Raw genomic sequence first — 18086 nt, forward strand, 5'->3', positions numbered from 1 at the left:
TCTGCCTTTTTGTTTGCTTTGAGAAGTCATTCTTTGTTTAAATTGGTCTCAGATACTGGTTAAAGGTTCAACTCGTTGTTAACATGCACTGTGGTATTTTAATGAACATTCCTTCTGTCACTGACATTCAAAATGAATCTTGGTAGAAAAACACTTCGTTACTGTTTAGGCACTGTAAACGAAACTCATGATCCTACAAATGTGCTTTATTTTTCTAAGCTTTGAGGTTGTGCTGAAATGTGGTACATGTTTAAACATCATTTATTAAAAGTGAATGAAAAACATAAAATTTATCATCAACCATTAGTAATCCATTTCTTTTCTGTTATTAAAAGCCGTAAGCTAACTGAAGCAGCTTTCTTGGTTTTCAAGTTTATTAAACTGGTGGAGGTGTACTTTGTACTTAATAAAGGCCATATGGTGGAGATCAAATTTCCAGGCTCACCCATAAAGAACGTTCACTTGGGTGAGATATCACAGTGCAGTTAAACTCCATAAAACTGTATCACAAAACATGCCAGCATTTCCAAGAAGAAAGAAAATTAGGGAGAAAAATATCTTCACCAAAGTGGTAAAGTTATTTTTTTTTTCTGGACTTTTAACCAGAGAATTGATGTTAATTCTGCAAGGTCTGAATTTTCTTGTTTGTGGTATTTATCCAAACTATACTAGACTTTCTTGAGCCTAATAGAAATATAGGGCAGAGTTTTAAAGGAGTCTTAGTGACTTTGGCTATGATGAGATTTGTGGTAGAATTGAAACAGAAATCTGGCAAGGCCTGTGTCAGTATGACAGCATCTCACTTCATCCTTTATGCTTTTGTTGAAAGGTGAGGGGAGTTTCTTGCTAGGCAGCAGCATGTTGCAAAGTAAGGGAGATTATAAGGGAGATTTATATTATAAGGGAGATTATAGCTTTTTAAAAACCTTGTTTGTGGCCCAACTCACCTTCTTAATATTTAGCTTCCTATCTTACTAAGGTAGATGGCCAGAAATCTTGGCATGGAAGTCAGAGCAGGAACCTGGCGACTTCAACTCACTACTTGCTATGTTGCCCAGGTGCAAACGACATCTCAGGACTCAATCCACGGGCAACAACTGCGAACATCCCTCGTCCACTGATATTGGCATCGAACATTTGCCAACCCCTCACAACAATCATGGCACCTACCCGATACACTTGCCGGCCACTCAGAAAGTGACTTGTGTTGTAGGACGTACCAGCAACCAGGATTGAAATGGAGTGGGGATCTGTCTGATCTGGGGGACATCTTAAGGGGACATCTTAATGTATGACACACTGAGACATCAGTTTAAAATCTACAGTATATCCCAGCTGCCAGCAGGGCAAATACACTGTATGTTTATCCAACCAAATGACCGTGTCTGAAAGTGATTAGGGTCTAGTCCTCAGTCCAGTCACTGGAGGGAGTCTGTTATTAGTAAAGGGGATGCAAGTACCTTAGTCAAGGACACAGTCTACACACAGTCCATTAGCCAGTTTCAGTCATCAGCTTGGGACACTCACCGTCAGAGGATCTAGCTGACTGCATTCTGGCGAGTGGGCAACACTCTACCTTTTAGGCCCAGCACCAAGAGTCAGGGGAACTGCGTCTCATCATTTGAGGAGCTGGTCAACCGTGTCTAGTGACCTGCTTGTCAAAGTTTGGGCAAATGCAGTCCAAGGGTGTCCATCCATCCATCCATCATTAAGGAAGGCACAAGGTACCCTTTAGGTGCAGCAGAGTATCACTGCTTTTGATGATGTTTGAGTCCTTGTCTTTCTTTTTAAGAAAGATTGAATTGGTGATAAAGCCACTAACTGAGGCATTGGGACCATACGTGGAAAGATAAGTAAAATCTCAGAGGTCATTTGATAAGATTAGTAAACCCTCATAGATCATTTGATAAGATCATGTAGGAGTCAAGAATGTGTGACATTGTCTTGGGACACCGATGTAAGTGCGCAAAAGTGAATGTTACCTCGGAGGTAACAAACATGAGGTGGAATAAAAGCATGTACTGAAGAATGGGTCTCAGACAGGTATACCTCCTTGACAAAAGGATTAGTCACTTGGAAAGCACAAAACATAGTTTAACCAATAAGACACTGACACAAAATCCATAGTGAAACTGACTTTAAAGCAATGAAAATAGTATTAAGTGAAAGGGATTTAAAAAGAATTATGACCAAAATAAAAAAGGTGTGATTGGTTATTATGTCAAAATGTTGCAGAAATGAAAGAAAATTGATTCTGGGAGAAGTAATGGTAGACTGAGTGAAAGGGCCAAAAGGATGACATACAGATACCCTATCTTGAGCACTTGTATGATTAAACCAGTAGGTGAAATTGTAATGCATTAGGACAGTTAGTGTATGTGAAAGAAGGCTGAGCTAAGATTTAGGTGATGTAGGAGTCTGTTGTGAGGGAACCCCAGGATAAAATAAAAGGCGAGAAATATGAGTTGAAGGAAAAGCCTGATGAACATTCGAACTGTATTGATTGATCCAAGGTGTGTTGTAACTCAAAGGTGGTACTTGCATATGCAGGTAGTTACCACTCAATGATACAATCATTCATGAAATTAGCAAGGAAGGAAACATACCGAAGAAGTATCCCCAAGACGGATACAGACAAAGAGAGCTGGAGAATTTTTGAGTCCATGTATGATGTTATTGTACTGTTATTGGTGAGGTGATCTGTGGATAGGGAACTGCAGGGTTAAAAAAAAACACAAATTAAGGAACCTGAATCTGGAATATACTGAATTTTAGAGCAAATTATGTACATAGATTAACCAGAAAAAAAATGTAGATGATATTCTGGTTGCCTCAGTCAGGTGGCACGACTTGCAGGCTCCATCACGGCCTTGACTTTACATTAAAGGTCGGATATATATTTAAGGGTTGGTGCCCAAAGGCCACTGTGATCATTAATTTGATGATACACCCTATTGTTGTATTGTTTGCATTGATGATTGTTATTTTCATTAAAGTTTTAATCTTGTTGTGTAGGTTACATATTCTTATTATACATGCTCGTGCGACTGTCGCTGATTTGCATATGCATCTGCAAATGTAACATGTGTTGTCAAATATCATCAGGGGTGGATTGTATAGGATGGGCTGAAGGGCTAAACTTGTTGATGATATTTGACAGCAGCATAGCCTTGAATGAGTCCTGTGAATGTTCCTGTACGTGCCAAGGACAACAAAATCAAAGTTGCTTTTCTGTACTTTCTCAGCTTGTCTTCTGTGCCTGGCTATTTGTAACACTGTATAAGAGAGAAAGTTTCATTCCACATTGTGGGTCTTCACCTCGGACCAGGATCGCGTACGGTGCCAGGAAGAAGCTCAACTTCCAGACCAGCTGTCAATCAAGGGGTTCCTAACGGACAGAAGGGCGTGAAGTTCATTTCTTTTCCCCTCTTTTCCATTCTTTTTATTAACTTAATAAATGATACTTTCTTTTTTGTCTTTTATTATTACTCAATAGATGTTCATGTTTCAGTAAATTGCTGTTGTCAAGCCTTCTCTGAACTATATTTGACTGAATCTGAAAAGGGCCACTTGGATACACTCTATGACCCAAAACTATTGAGTACAGTAGTTGGGACGTCATGTTGCAACTGTGCAGGACATTTGTAAGGAGTATTTGGAGTACTGCACACAATTCTGGCCCCCCTGCTCTAGGAAGGATATTATTAAACTGGAAAGGATGCAAAAAAGATTTACAAGGAAGTTACCGAGGCTAGAGAATTTGAGTTATTAGGAGATGCTGGATAGACTGGGACCTTTTTTTCCCTGGAGTTTAGGAGGCTGAGGGGTGACTTTATCGAGGTTTGTAAAATCATGAGGGCCAGAGATAAGGTGAATAGCTAAAGTCTTTTCACCAGTGTAGTGGAGTCCAAATCTAAAGGCCAGACGTTTAAAGTGAGAGGGGAAATATTTAAAAGGGACCTGAGGGGCAACTTTTTTACACAGAAGGCCGTTTGTGTGCGGAACAAGTTGCCAGAGGAAGTGGTAGAGGTGAGTACAATTACAATATTTAAAAGACTTTTGGACAGATACATGGATAGGAAAGATTTAGAGGGATAGGGGCCGAACGCCGGCAAATGAGATTAGTCCAGTTTAGGAAACCTGGTCAGTATGGGTGTGTTGGGCTGAAGGGTCTGTTTCCATGCTGTATGACTCTATGCCTCTGTAAACAACTGACTTTCTATGCTAACTTCAATTCTTAGAGAATAGAAATCTTCAACTTCCTCTGAGAAAGCTGGAACAGGATCAATGATATTGTTGGAATCACCACAGCACTTAATTCTCTATGGCAGAGATAAATGCAGACAGAGAATTTGGTGGGAGAAGGAGGAGACTGCAAAAAAATGTTTCAAATTAAGACTATGAAGAAGAGTATATCTGAATATCTAAACAGCTAACATATCAGCAATGATGTCAGGCAGCATGTGATAGCAGACTCTGAAGAGAGGTGATCCTATACAGCATCTTACCAGCACCTAGGACAGAATTTTACCTGCAGCGAGTGCACAGTATTCACTCCATTAGAGGAAAAGTCAGCAACCAGCCAACAAACTAACAAGAAGCCTGCCCATAGCCATTGTACTCTTGGGGCTGTGGAGGTGTGGGGATGGAGCTGCTAAATTGGTTGAGAGTGGAATTTCTGTTCTTCAATGGGAGGAAGTCCCACTGTCTAGAGTCACTGATGAATCCGATTGTCTGGCAGCTCCAGTAACACTGTACAGCCAAGAGTTTAGCAGTAGCAACAGCCTTATAGTAAGCAGTTCCATGATAAAGGCACCAATAGGTCCCAGAGCAAGGTAATCTGGATGTTGGGTGGGAGGGTGTTATCTTTTTAGGAAGGGAGTTGGATGGGTGATTTTCAAAGTGCATACAGGGAGGAGGGAAAATGGGAATACTGTCTTCTTAGAAATCTTATAATGTGCCCCTAATATGCAAAGGTAATTCCAGAAGATTGCACCGTATTTCTTTCTCATTCTTTCAAGAACTTCCAAAGAAATTCACCACCCACTTCCATTCACATGCCAACGTGACCCATGTGATGAATGGGCACTGTAACATTGGAGTCATATGCATTTTAACAAATTTAATTGACCCTTACTTATTTATTTAAATATGATGGGATGACTATTGAGTTCAGTGCCCACCCATTTCCTTCAAAATGTGGATCAGCTGTGATGGGCAGGATGGTGTTAGGCTCAGCACCTGACAGATTTTATCTCCATTAATGTGTCCTTACAGGTTCACTTAAAGTCCAGCCCCTAGACACAGCCTTCCCTACAGACCTTGCCAAAAACCTAACTTCTTCAAGGCCCTCCATCATAAAAACAAATACATCTCTGTCCATATGCAGCAAGACTTGGACAATATACAGGCTTGGGGCCATATGTGGCAAGTAACTTTACACCACACAATTGTCAGGCATAGACCATCTCCATAAAGTGGGAATCTGGCTGTCACCCCTTGACTTTCAATGGCACTGCCATCACTAAATCACCCGCCTCCTGTGGTTTACCATTGACCAGAAACTGAACTGGACTATGGCTACAAGTGCAGACCAGCATTCTGCAGCAATTAATAAACCCCTTGGCTACCCAAATGCCTCTTCATTATCTATCAGGCACAAGTTGTCAGTGCGATAGAATATTCTTCACTGGCTTGGATTAGTGCAGGTGCAACAACATTCCAGAAAATTGATATTATTATGACAAAGTAATCCCCTTGATCTGCATTCCATCGACCGCCTTCAACATTCAGATCCATAACCATCAATATGCAATAGCAGCAGTGTTTACTATCTACAAGATGCACTGCTGTAATTCATTCAGGTCTCTTCAGCAGCACCATCCCAACCCACAACATCTCCCACCTTGAAGGTCAAGGGCAGCAGATGCATAGGAACTTGTGCAAATTCCCTCCAAGTGACATACATTATGACTTGGAACTATATCATTGTTCCTTCACTGTTGCTGGATCAAAATCCCAGAACTCTCTTCCTAACAGCACCATGGATTTGTCTACACCCTAAGGAATGTAACAGTTAAAAGAAGCAACTCCCTACAATCCTCTGAAGCGCAACTAGGGAAGAACAATGAATGCTGGCCTAGCCAGCAACATCCACATCCCACAAATAAAAACAAAATAAATCTCCAAGGTTATCTTCACTTACATTTTTGAATTCATGACCTATGCAGTGCTGAGTGTCCAACAAATGTCAAATCCTGGATGAGCTACAATTTGTTTCAACTTACTATTGATATGAGAAAAATGTATTAAAATGTATTTCTGGTTATACCAAACTTTTTTATTTATAATCTTTATTTTTAATAACAGCATTGAAGTGTTATGAGTTATGGTCTCATAATATTAAGGTCAACCAGCGCTAGCTTTATTCAGCAAATTAGACAGAATTTATTTTATGGACTAAAAGACAAAAGGGTTACTACAAATTGATTGTCCCTAATCAGAACATTTGTGAACCTTGCTGCCTAAGTATTATTTCCATTCGATTTGCTAACCTTTGATATTGTGAGCAGACTACAGCCAGACTATTGAATTTCCTTCACTTTGCTGGAAGTGACAATTGTTCTTGGGTAGTCAATCAATCTGGTTGATACCCTGTGAATGGTTGCTGACCTAATGTAATTCTGAGAAAGACAGCTGTCTATTGTCTTTAGATTTTCTAGATTCAAGGGATATTGGATGATACATCTGGTCTGACATTCTGATGGTGCACAGACAATTTACAAGCATGTAGTCAACAGCCTAGAGCAGACTGTCCGCTCTTTAAGTCAGCACTTCAAACAGCCGAAACATTCTGCCTTAGATTTGTCAATAGTTTGTGTCACTTGTATCAGCATGATCTGACTAAAGTCATCCAAATCAATGCAAAAGATAGTCAAATTTTAAACTCAAAGTAGAACAAGCATAAATTGAGTTTTGGAAATCTTTAACAGAAGATTGAAAATGTTGTGCTGGAAGTTGATCTCACACAAGTTGGTTATGTCTTCAGATCAAAGAAATTACAGTAATGAGTTTCCACTAAATGAGCACATTTACAGACTTTGAAAATGATTTTTGAATTAAGCTTGAGTTGTAAGGGCATTTCAAACTGTTTAAAAGTTTACAAATATTCATTTTGCCATGAAACTGGCTGGTGATATCATTGGGACGCAAAACCTTTTGTTTTAAATGAGGCTCTTGTTCCCATGCACAGCATTCTTGTGTCTGAACCAAAGGTGAGTGCTATGAATGCAGAACAGTAATGTGTCAGGAAACTTTCCACTATCTTATCCCTAAACTTGTGCCCCAATCCATCTTACATTATAAATGAACAATTAATTATGCATTTTCCTTAAATAGATATATGGTGCACTGTGCTAGCCAAAATTACAGTAACATAGGAGAGTCAGTGTTTCAAATCTCTAAAAGCAAAATGAATAATTAAATGATGTGAATTCCATTGAGATTTAGATCAACTGTAAAATCTACAATGATGTTTCACAGTAATGTTTTAAAATGAAGAGCAACTGTTAATTCAGAACAGATGGTGTAGTTCAAAGCTCCAGCTTGCTCAGATATAGTGCTCCCTGTGGCACATGTCTGTTTCTTCAATGAGAATCCAACTCTTTTGTACAATTTGGTTGCTATGCATGGCTGAAGTGTTATGGCTGTATTGCATTTGATCAGATTGAATGCAAGGGCTGTGGCAAATAAGTCCTAGAGTGGGTCTTGAACAATAGGCCAGAACGGATATCAGCCGAGCCAAAGTATTTCTCTACAGCAAATTTGGCAGAGACTGCCAAGCCATTGTGGGGCTCCTGATCTATACCAGGTGATGCTTAACACAATGTTGACCACTACAACACAAATCATTATCTTATGAGACGGAAGGCTAACATATTTAATGCATTGATTTGGTTTCAAATTTCTTTATATTTCTGCAATTCTCCCAGCTAACAATAAATTCAGGTCAGATGGTGCCCTGTATTTTACCATTACAGTAATGGATAGGGTGGCACAGAGGTTGTTACAGCACCAGGGACCTGGGTTCGTTTCTAACCTCAGGCGACAGTCTGCATGGAGTTTGCACATTCTCCCTCGTTTCTGCATGGGTTTCCTCCAGGTGCTCCGGTTTCCTCCCACAGTCCAAAGATGTGGAGGTTAGGTGGATTGGCCACGCTCAAAAAACATGTCCCATGGTGCCCAGGGATGTGCAGGCTAGGTGGGTTAACTATGGCAAATGTAGGGTAACAGGGCTAGAGCGGGATGCTCTTCGGAGGGTTGGTGCAAACTCAATGGGCCGAATGGCCTCTATCTGTACCGTAGGGATTGTCTGATTACTGTCTTAAATCAGGAGGACCTGTATAGGCGATAATTGACATGAACTTGAAATAACAGAACTGGGCAGAGCTGTTACTTTTAAAAGCCTGATTACATTATTTTATTTCAAATTACAATATAACCTGTTCTTCTCAAAAGAAAATTTGGTTTGAGTTTAGATATGAGGGTTAACTTCTTGAAATTTAGAAATAATTTCAATGGTCTAACATTACTTGTGAACTAAGAATTCTGCACATAAAGAAAAGTTAAATATTGCAAATACTAAAAATCTGAAATAAGAACAGAAATAAAAATCTACTACAGGAGGAACTGCAGTGCACTTCAGTGAGCTACAGTATTGAACTGCAACATCTGGTTTAGGTATTGCTACGAATTTTATAAAATTACTGTTTCTTTACTTTTCCCATTTACATCTTTTTTCTGTTACAGATCTTGCCTTATATCCTTTCCAGCCCTTGTTCCTTTTCCTTCCCACTGTTCCTACTTACGTCCTGTTATATCTCTAAAATTTTCCAATTCTGATGAGAAGTCATTGGCCTGAAATCTTGGACTGAATTTTCCAAAGAGCAATGGGAATCTGACGTCAAAACCATTCCCAAGTCCTGAGGCTGCTTGTGGTTGTTGTGTGCCATAAGTCAGAATATTGAGAGGACTGATCAATTGAGACTCTATCCCACAATCCTATTCAGCTGGGATCAGTGGGCATGTACAGGAACCAGAACCGGATACTTTCCATTTAAAGGGGTCCATTAACCATTAATATAGCTGCGGGAAGACTGTACCATTACAGAACGTGCAAGAGTTCAAGGCAGCAATATGCATGCAACCGTAGAACCTGCATGTTGAAACAAGGTCTTACTGGAGGCGCTGATAGAGGCACTGAGAGCTCAATGAAGATGTTATCTTACAAAAGGAGCAAGAGAAAGCCAAACTAAGCCAACCTGGCTTGATATGTCAGCTGTTGTAGCATGGTGAGCAGAACATGGGTGCAGTGCAGGAAGCACTTCAATGGTATTCGGACAGCTGATAAGGTGCGTAAAGTGCAATTCCCAAGTGGTGACTAAAAAGAAAACATATTTTGAACCCACCTTTGTGCATAAAGACCACAAAGCAGGCATTGCCTGGGAAAACTGAGGACATGAGTATCATGTCAACTTCCTATCCAATTAAAGGCGCACTGCAACAGGACTAGTATATATAACTATATCTCATGCTCTGACAGGAAGTATCAGAGTCCAAATATTCTTGATTTTTCACCTTGCCAGAAAAATAAACACACAGTGGTAAATGAAGTCATTGTCATTGGCAAAGAAGTCACGAGATAGGAAGCTGCTGTGAGCAGGATAGGTGCCTGGCAAAGTGAGCGAGAAAGCTTTTTTGGCCTTGGGTGTTATCAGCACCTTCCTAATCTGTGCCATTCTATCTAGTATATCACAGTTGATGTCCTCACCTGGCATCTCTCCATTCCTGTGCACAAAGGGATTGCTGGAGATGTTCCTCATCATCACTTTGATCCACCTCTGTATAGATACTCCATGTCCAGAAACAGTTCCAATTATTAGAACCTACTCCAAGACTTGCCCTTTCTGTTAGCGCTCACAGTCAAGAGCTCTAGTTCCACTATTGCAATCCAGCAGCAGGGTATTGAGTTCCTGTTTGGTGATTCTCGCCTTTAAGCAAAGGACTTAATGGATATCTCTTCAGCTGTGGCTTCCAGGTGTACAGACATCTCACCTCCTTGGATGTCATAGTGTGAAACCACAAAATTGCACCACTGTGTCAAAAGACCTCCTCAACTGACTGTCACTACTGGGACTGACAGCTGTCATACCTAAGAAGCTGCCTCCTGGGAGGTTGTGCAGAGGTGGCTACATTGCCCAATGGCACTCCTCCTTCTTGCACAAAATTTCTGACACATGCACAGTAAATTTAATTCATTTTTTTCAAAAAAGCATTAGTTACTTCAGTTATTTAGGAAACTAGGTGCTCTGGAGATGGCCCATGTCTACCATCACGAATTAGATGATAAGAAACCATTAGGACAAGCACGAAACTGAAAGATGCACAGCCACCCAATCCCCGTTGAGTCTGTAAGGGCACAAACCACAACTAAATAATATTTAAACAAAAGTTTAAAGTAAAATATCTGCTCACTTTCTTGTGGTTGTTAACATAAATTCAGCACAACTGATGGAGGCTGGATGTTGAATGGTGAACTTTTAACTGGGCCTTTATGTGGATGATTATACATTTATCACAAAAACCAAAAATATTTCTCGAGGCCTGATGGAAGAAAGTTAGCAATGGAAAAAACCCTCAAAATGGTAAAACAAACAACAAAGTCAGAACATTACTTTGGAAGAGGTATAACAAAATTGTCTTTGTCATTTAGTGAGACTAGGGAGATGATTTTGTTGCTATATAGGAACCTTACCCCATTAAGTATAAATAAATATTTGCATTCTGCACCATTCTAGTTATTTGTGTTTCATGCTAAACCTAATGAAAGGATACAGCCGTATGAATTTCAATTTTTCATAAACTATATAAATCTTTCTACTTATTTGTGTGAAGTAAATCCCAACACTTCATCCTGACATTCTACGATAGAATATCCTGTTTGCAAATTTATGCAAGTTTAGTGCAGTTTCACATTTTAGAAAAGTTACATGCTTTGTCACAGCAGGTTCCCATGAATTGGAGAAGTCAAAATGACAGATTTTCAACCAATTTTGTTCATACCCTGCAGAGGTTAGTGCAATGCCCGGATGTATATGCCATAAAAACGAAACAGCAGTTAAGGAGCCAATGGGTTTCTTGATTGGTTATTTCAAAGGCTATTTACACTCTTTTTGTACAAATAAAATTTACAGCAAACTAGAATCAAATACAAGTAATTTAAATGCATAAAACTATCAGTGCAATAAGTATTGCCAGATACTCGTATGCATGATGATAGTAGTTAAAAGTGTGGGTCCCAATAGTGCAGGTGTGCCAAGCTGGACTACTATAATCAATACCCCCACTGCAAATACACCACCATGAGGGGGAAACTGATAGCAGCAGAGTAAGGATGGAGGAGGTTCGGCAAGAGGAAGGATCAGTGGAACGGTGAGTCAGGAAGCATCAGAAGCCACAAGTTGGAGGTTGACAACAAAAGATTAGACTAAGGAGTCGGAGAGGTCACTCCTAAAAAGTGCTGATCAAGTTATGTGTTTAATATCATACTGACATGCAACTTAAAACTGATTGTTGTAATATTAAACAAGGTTACAAGCCAAGACTGAAAACAAACAACCTAAAATGGGCCCATATTAAATGGGAGCTTACTGTATATCTGTTTTAATTTCTTTTATTCACAGTCTTCCTCTTAGCTCTAACAAGAAAATTTAAGAGTTCCCAGTTTAAGAGTTCCAGATTGCATTCTTTTGTTCCAAGAATCTCTTGAAATCTTCTGCCTTCAATCGACCATATGGTGCTTGATTGTTCTTCGGTTCATGCATCTATTCAGTAACAGGCCAATTCCATCCACTGGTCAGCTGATCTACATAAGGCCCAGAAGTTAAAAGTGCCTGGTCCTTAAGCAGCCAAGGTCAGGTAGGACTTGGTGCTTCTGTCCTCACTCTTGGTTAAAAACAAGACTATAATATTTAACTGCTCAGTAATTTGTTATCCTGGCATCAGCAGTTGATGCTGCATTTTATCCAGTGTCTTACAAGATTGGGACATTATTGCTTCTGATAGTTGTCAATATAGCTGGAGGGAAACACACACACCAGCATAGACTGAGCTAATGAAGGGTTGTTACGATACAGTTGTATGTCCTTACCTCTGAGCCAGGCAGTCTTAGTTCAAGTCCCACATGTTTCAGAAGCATGTCACAACACATCTGAACAGGCTCGTTAAAAAAAAAATTCTAGACTGAGTTAATGGCCTGCTTCTGTACATTTGATAATACTTTACAGAATGTAAGTTCTGTGAAGTTGTTAAATGATAAGTTCACTATTTATTACGTAGACAAATTCTGAGAAATTAGATTTCTGGCCTTCCATATGGTTGCATCTGAGAATCCTCACATTCTCATTGAACCCATTATTTGACTGTCTATATCCCTTACTTTCCTTCTCAACTCCTGCCCTACTGTATTGTCATGTTTACTGTTGCTATCCACTGTCCCTTCAATGAACCCAGAATGTTGGTCACTTGCAAAGTATCTCTCTCCAACAGTACATTGTGTTGACCTATTCTGTATTTGTTGCTCCTTCACAGTCATTATTCCCCCTGCATTCCTGCTATTAGGATCACAGTTTGATGTTTTTACTAGACAAGTCAGATCCCAGTCTGAAATTTGGCTTGATAAATTACATTTTGCTTTGTGTTGGTTTTAATGAGGTATATTTAATTAGACAGATGCAATGCTGTAGATTTTATTTCAATGGTAAAACATAAGTTTACTAAGCAAAAAGAATGAAGATAAAATAGAACAAAACAATTTATTTACTCATAACACAGATCCAAAGAGTCTTAAGCAATGTTTAATGTTGAATGTCTAATCCCATTAATCCCAAGATAAACTTTTAGAAGTTTAAAAAATATATTCCTCGTATATTCAGAGATAGTAAGAACTGCAGATACTGGAGTCAGCGATAACACAGTGTGGAGCTGGAGGAACACAGTAGGCCAGGCAGCATCAGAGGAGCAGGAAAGTTGATGTTTCAGGTCAGGACCCTTCTTCAGGTCCCAACCCAAAACGTTAACTTTCCTGCTCCTCTGATGCTGCCTGGCCTGTTGTGTTCCTCCAGCTCCACATTGCGTTATCTCATATTCCTTGTGTATTACCCAACAGCAACCATTGCACACCACTCACACTGAATCCCATCTCTAATACCTTGATAAGTATAAAGTAACTGTGACTTTAACTTTGAGAATGAACTTTCTAATATCTTATTCCTGAGTTACAATACACCCGAGTTTAAAATAACTCAGCTTCACATCCTTTTTAGGTTTTTTTTATCCCAACATTTTCAGTGCAAGTCTGTCATCAACTTCTTATGCTAAGGTAATCTAATTTCACCATATTCTCCCTAGCTCAGGGGCACTGCTGTACACACGCATTTCCATGCAAGAACTTCACAACTGTCCAAAATAGAGGAAAAGGATAGAAAAAAGTTCCCTCTAAACTATGGGTGTTTCCCTTGAACTTTAAAGAAACTTCCACTTCAGAAATGTCTAACAAGAATCTAAGGTATCATAGAATCCCTACAGCATGGAAGCAGGCCATTTGGCCCATCAAGATGACACTGACCCTCCAAAGAGCATCCCACCTAGACCCACCCTAATCCCATATCCCTATGGCTAACCCAACTAGCCTGCACATTCATGGGTACTATGGGGCAATTTAGCATGGCCAATTCACCCAGCCTGCACATCTTTGGACTGTGGAAGGAAACCGGAGCCCCTGGAGGAAACCCACGCTGACATGGGGAGAACGTGCAGACTCCGCATACAGTCAACTACGGCTGGAATCAAACTCGGGTCCCTGACACTGTGAGGCAGCAGTGCTAACAACTGACCCACCATGCCACCCTACAATTGTCTACCTTGTAGGTCATTAATTCCTAAAATAAACAAGAACACATGAGGATGCCAATGTGTCCTTCCTCATTTGTGTTTAACAAATACTGAAAATTCAAGTTTTAACTTCACTTACGCAGAAAAGCCACGTTACTAATCCAAACTTCAAAACCCAAACTTAAAATAAATCATATAAAAAAATTATATAAAGCACACAATATATCTAACTCAACAAAATGTCACGTATCACCTTACTTGAGAATCTGACTTTTCCCAACACATCATGGATTGCCTTGTGAGAACCAACATTTGCAATTTACTACCCCAAACCCCAGGACTGACCATGGTCTATTCCCCAGAGTGACTTGTGCTGGCAACCCCAACTGAGTAAGCCCCGTTGCCCTGGCTAACTCCTCTAATAGACTTACATGTACTCCCTGGACTGGTCAGACCTGACCGCAGGACAGATTGTAGCCCAGTCCCCATAGACTGGAAGGACAAGGATGCCTTGACCATGATCACACTGAGTGCCCAAATAACTACGACCAACCTGAGAAGCACATTCAATATTTCTACATTGTTTCCAATTGGTGCCAGTAACATGTCCATCCCCTTGACTGTTCAGAATTGGCAGCCATGAGAAACTGCCTGCCTTTCTATCTGCTCTTACAAGCAAATCAAGACAGAGATGCATTAGCCTACATGCTCTGAATGAAGCCCTAACAAACAAAGCAAGGCAGAGATGCAGTGAGTGTTGAAGTTAGTGCAAAATGATTGAGCACAAAGAAAGCAACCTAGGGCCCTTTGGATGCATCCCATGCAGATGCATGAGATACAGTGATGGTGTCCCTGAGTACAGAGCAACCTGGCAGCAGCATTGCAGTGTGAAGTATCAGTGAGCTCCAACGTGCAGTACTGAAGTGCCTGACATGACTTCTGAGTTAGTCCAAGATGTGCCATGATGACGTGGTGAGACTGCTGTTTGCCAAAGATGATTTCCGGTGAAAGAAGGGTGGAGGTGGTCACTGCCTATGGAGCCTGCCATGAGCTTTTGGTGAACTCAGCTGAATATGGAAGCCTGGAGAAGTCAGCAGTGAGCTTCATTTACCAGGTAACAATTCAAACTTTCAACTTGGGAAATTAATGGCATTTAGGTTCTGACTGGTGCCTTGGAGAATCGCGTACTGCATAGAAATGAAGTGACATTAGCTAATAATGAAATGCAAATGCATGGAAATAAGATGCTTTTCAGTTACTAGTGCGATTCGGATCTGGCTACCAAAACCTGAAGGGGAGAATTGGATTTTTTTTCTTGAAGTTGAGCATCTGAGCTTTTATTCCCTTTGTAATTTAGCAAATTTCACACCACTGCGCGTGCTGTCAATGCCGAGGAACATTCCTCCCAACAACATTTTAAACAGTGCAGCACCCCTTCACTATTGCACAGAAACCATATATAGACACAAAACGTACATACATAAAATGTGTATGCTCCTCCATTTCATTGCTCCTGCTCACATTCTTACCCTTGACAGCTGCCAGCCAATCTGATTGGCAGGGCTCCTGTAATCCCAGCACACCAGAAGCAAGTAGTGATCACTGGCTTTCTCCAGAGCTCTACATTTCTGACAGGGGAATCTGACCAGGGCACCCTCAGAAATGCAGAGCCATACTTCCATTCTGACAGTTCTTTCAGAGGATGGTAAACCAGGCTCCCTTTTCACAGTAGTCAGTTGCCATCTTCTGACATTTAAAAGTCATGATAGCCACTTCGACAGCTGCTGTCAAAAGTTAAGTACATAAGGTAAGTGTGATGTCAGGGTGCCAGCTGAATTGGGGAACAGGGCGCTAGTTTATATCGGATGCCAGCTGGGAATGTGTCAGGGTACCAAAGGTAAGAGGCCAGATAAGCAGAGGATAGGATACCAGATTAGTAGGGTGCCAGCTCAGTAGCATGCAAGTAGGATAAGGTGCAAATTGGGACAGGATTAGTTGCCAGCGGGCCAGGTAGCCAACTGGGATGGGGTTAGAGGTCAGTGTGGAAGCAGGCCATTGGGCCCATCAAATCAACACTGACCCTCTGAAGAACATCCCACCCAGACCCACCTCCTTTTCCCTATCCCTGCATATACCATGACTATTCCACCCAGCCTGCACATCCATGGACACTAAGGGCAATTTAGCATGAGAAATCCATCTAACTTGCACAACTTTGGACTGTGGGAGGAAACCCATGCCAACACAGGGAGAACATACAAACTCAATACAGACAGACGCCTGAAGCTGGAATTGAACCCAGGTCCCTAGCACTGTGAGGCAGCAGTGCTAACCACTGAGCCACTGTGCCGCCCAAATCAGTGGTAAGATGCCAGGGAGTAGAGTACTAGGTAAGTAAGGTACCAGATGGGTAAGATGCCAGGGTTCCAGGTAAGTAAAGTGTCAACTGGGTAAGGCACCAGCTGGGAAGGGAGTAGGTTGCCAGGTGTAGATACTGAATGAGTAGAGGAAAGACTACCAGGTAGAGTCGACTCTGCTATAACACGATAGTCACATTCCTGTGCAACATCACGTTATAGAAAATTGTGCTATAGAAATAACAGAGCCTATGGGAAAAGTGGGGTTAGGGACAGACTACCAAAAAAATCACTCAAAATCCCTCAAAAATCACTCAAAGTCCTAACACAAAGGATAGCACAGCTTCAATAAATGTTTAATTCATGTCTGATAATGAAATAAAAGTAAATTTAACATTTTACCTTGAAAAAAATGACAAGATGACTTGATGGGGGAGGAGGTCGAACTATACCTCTCACAGAAAGCACTTCACAACAAAGCCTGCGAAATAATCTCATGTCGCCGGCATGGAGACTCTTTCAGCGCTAACATCGTACATATTCATGTCAAAGCCCATGAAACAATCATGTGAAGTCGACACATACTCCTCCACGTACCAATGGAATCACGTTATAACCAACGCAAGTTCATGTTTTAGAAATAGCGTTCCCCTATTCATCAATTGTGTTACAGCCAAGTTGCGTTGACAGAACACGTGTTATAGCAGACCTGACTGTAAGTAGGGTGCCAGCTGCATAGAGTACCATCTGGGTAAGATGCCAAGTGGGAAATGGGTAGGATGCCAAGTTGGTAGGGTGTTGGGGTGTAAGGTAAGTGATGCAGCGTTCAGGGAAGGTCAGGATTCGTGGCAGAAATCAGGTCCCGTAAGTGGGGGGATGGATGTTGTGCCATGTGTGGTGGACTAACAGAGTTGAGTGCAGTCCAGTGAAATCCAATGATAATGAGGAAGTAAGGGGGGCTCAAATACCAGGGGGTGTTGCATTAAGGTTCTTCGGGGTATAATTGGTCCTGGAGGTATGTAACCTAGAGTTTATGAGGTAAATATGGGGTCTGTTGAATAGTTACTCAGGTGTCAGAGTCCTGGAGTCACAGACATATACAACATAGAAACAGAAGCTTTGGTCCAATTCGTCCATGGCAACCAGTTATCCTAAATAAATCTAGTCCCATTTACCAGCATTTGGCCCAAATCCGTCTAAACCCTTCCTATTCAGATATCCATCGAGATGCCTTTTAAATGTTGTAATTGTGTCAGCTTCCAACATTTTCTCTGGCAGCTCATTCCATAGACACACCATCCTCTGTGTGAAAAAGTTGCCCCTTAGATCCTTTTAAATCTTTCTCCTGTCACCTTAAATCTATGCTGTCTAGTTTTTGACTCCCCCACCCTGGGAAAAGACCTTGTCTATTTACCCAATCTATACCTCTCATGATTTTATAAACCTCTATAAGGTCACCCCTCAGCCTCCGATGCTCTAGAGAAAATAACCCCAGTCTATTCAGCCTCTCCCTTCAATTCAAACCCACCAACCCTGGCAACATCCTTGTTAATCTTTTCTGGACTGTTTCAAGTATCACAACATCCTTGCTATAGCAGGGAGACCAAAATTGCGCACAGTATTCCTAAAGTGGCCTAACCAATATGCTGTACAGCTGCAATATAACCTCCCAACTCCTATAATCAATGGACTGACCAATAAAGGCAAGATTACCAAACACCTTCTTCATTATCTTATCTACCTGCGACTTCACATTCAAGGAACTATGAACCTCACTCC

General features: G+C 40.9%; 1 long non-coding RNA gene across 1 annotated transcript; it reads left to right on the forward strand.

Moving 5' to 3' along the window:
• The first annotated feature begins 459 nt into the window (after window positions 1-459).
• Window positions 460-3493, forward strand: LOC125484517. The gene is made up of 2 exons (XR_007263341.1): window positions 460-571; window positions 3246-3493. It is a non-coding gene; the product is annotated as an uncharacterized LOC125484517 (long non-coding RNA).
• The last annotated feature ends 14593 nt before the right edge of the window (window positions 3494-18086 follow it).

Source organism: Rhincodon typus, chromosome 12, assembly GCF_021869965.1.
Source record: "Rhincodon typus isolate 14 chromosome 12, sRhiTyp1.1, whole genome shotgun sequence".
Lineage (NCBI taxonomy): Eukaryota > Metazoa > Chordata > Chondrichthyes > Orectolobiformes > Rhincodontidae > Rhincodon > Rhincodon typus.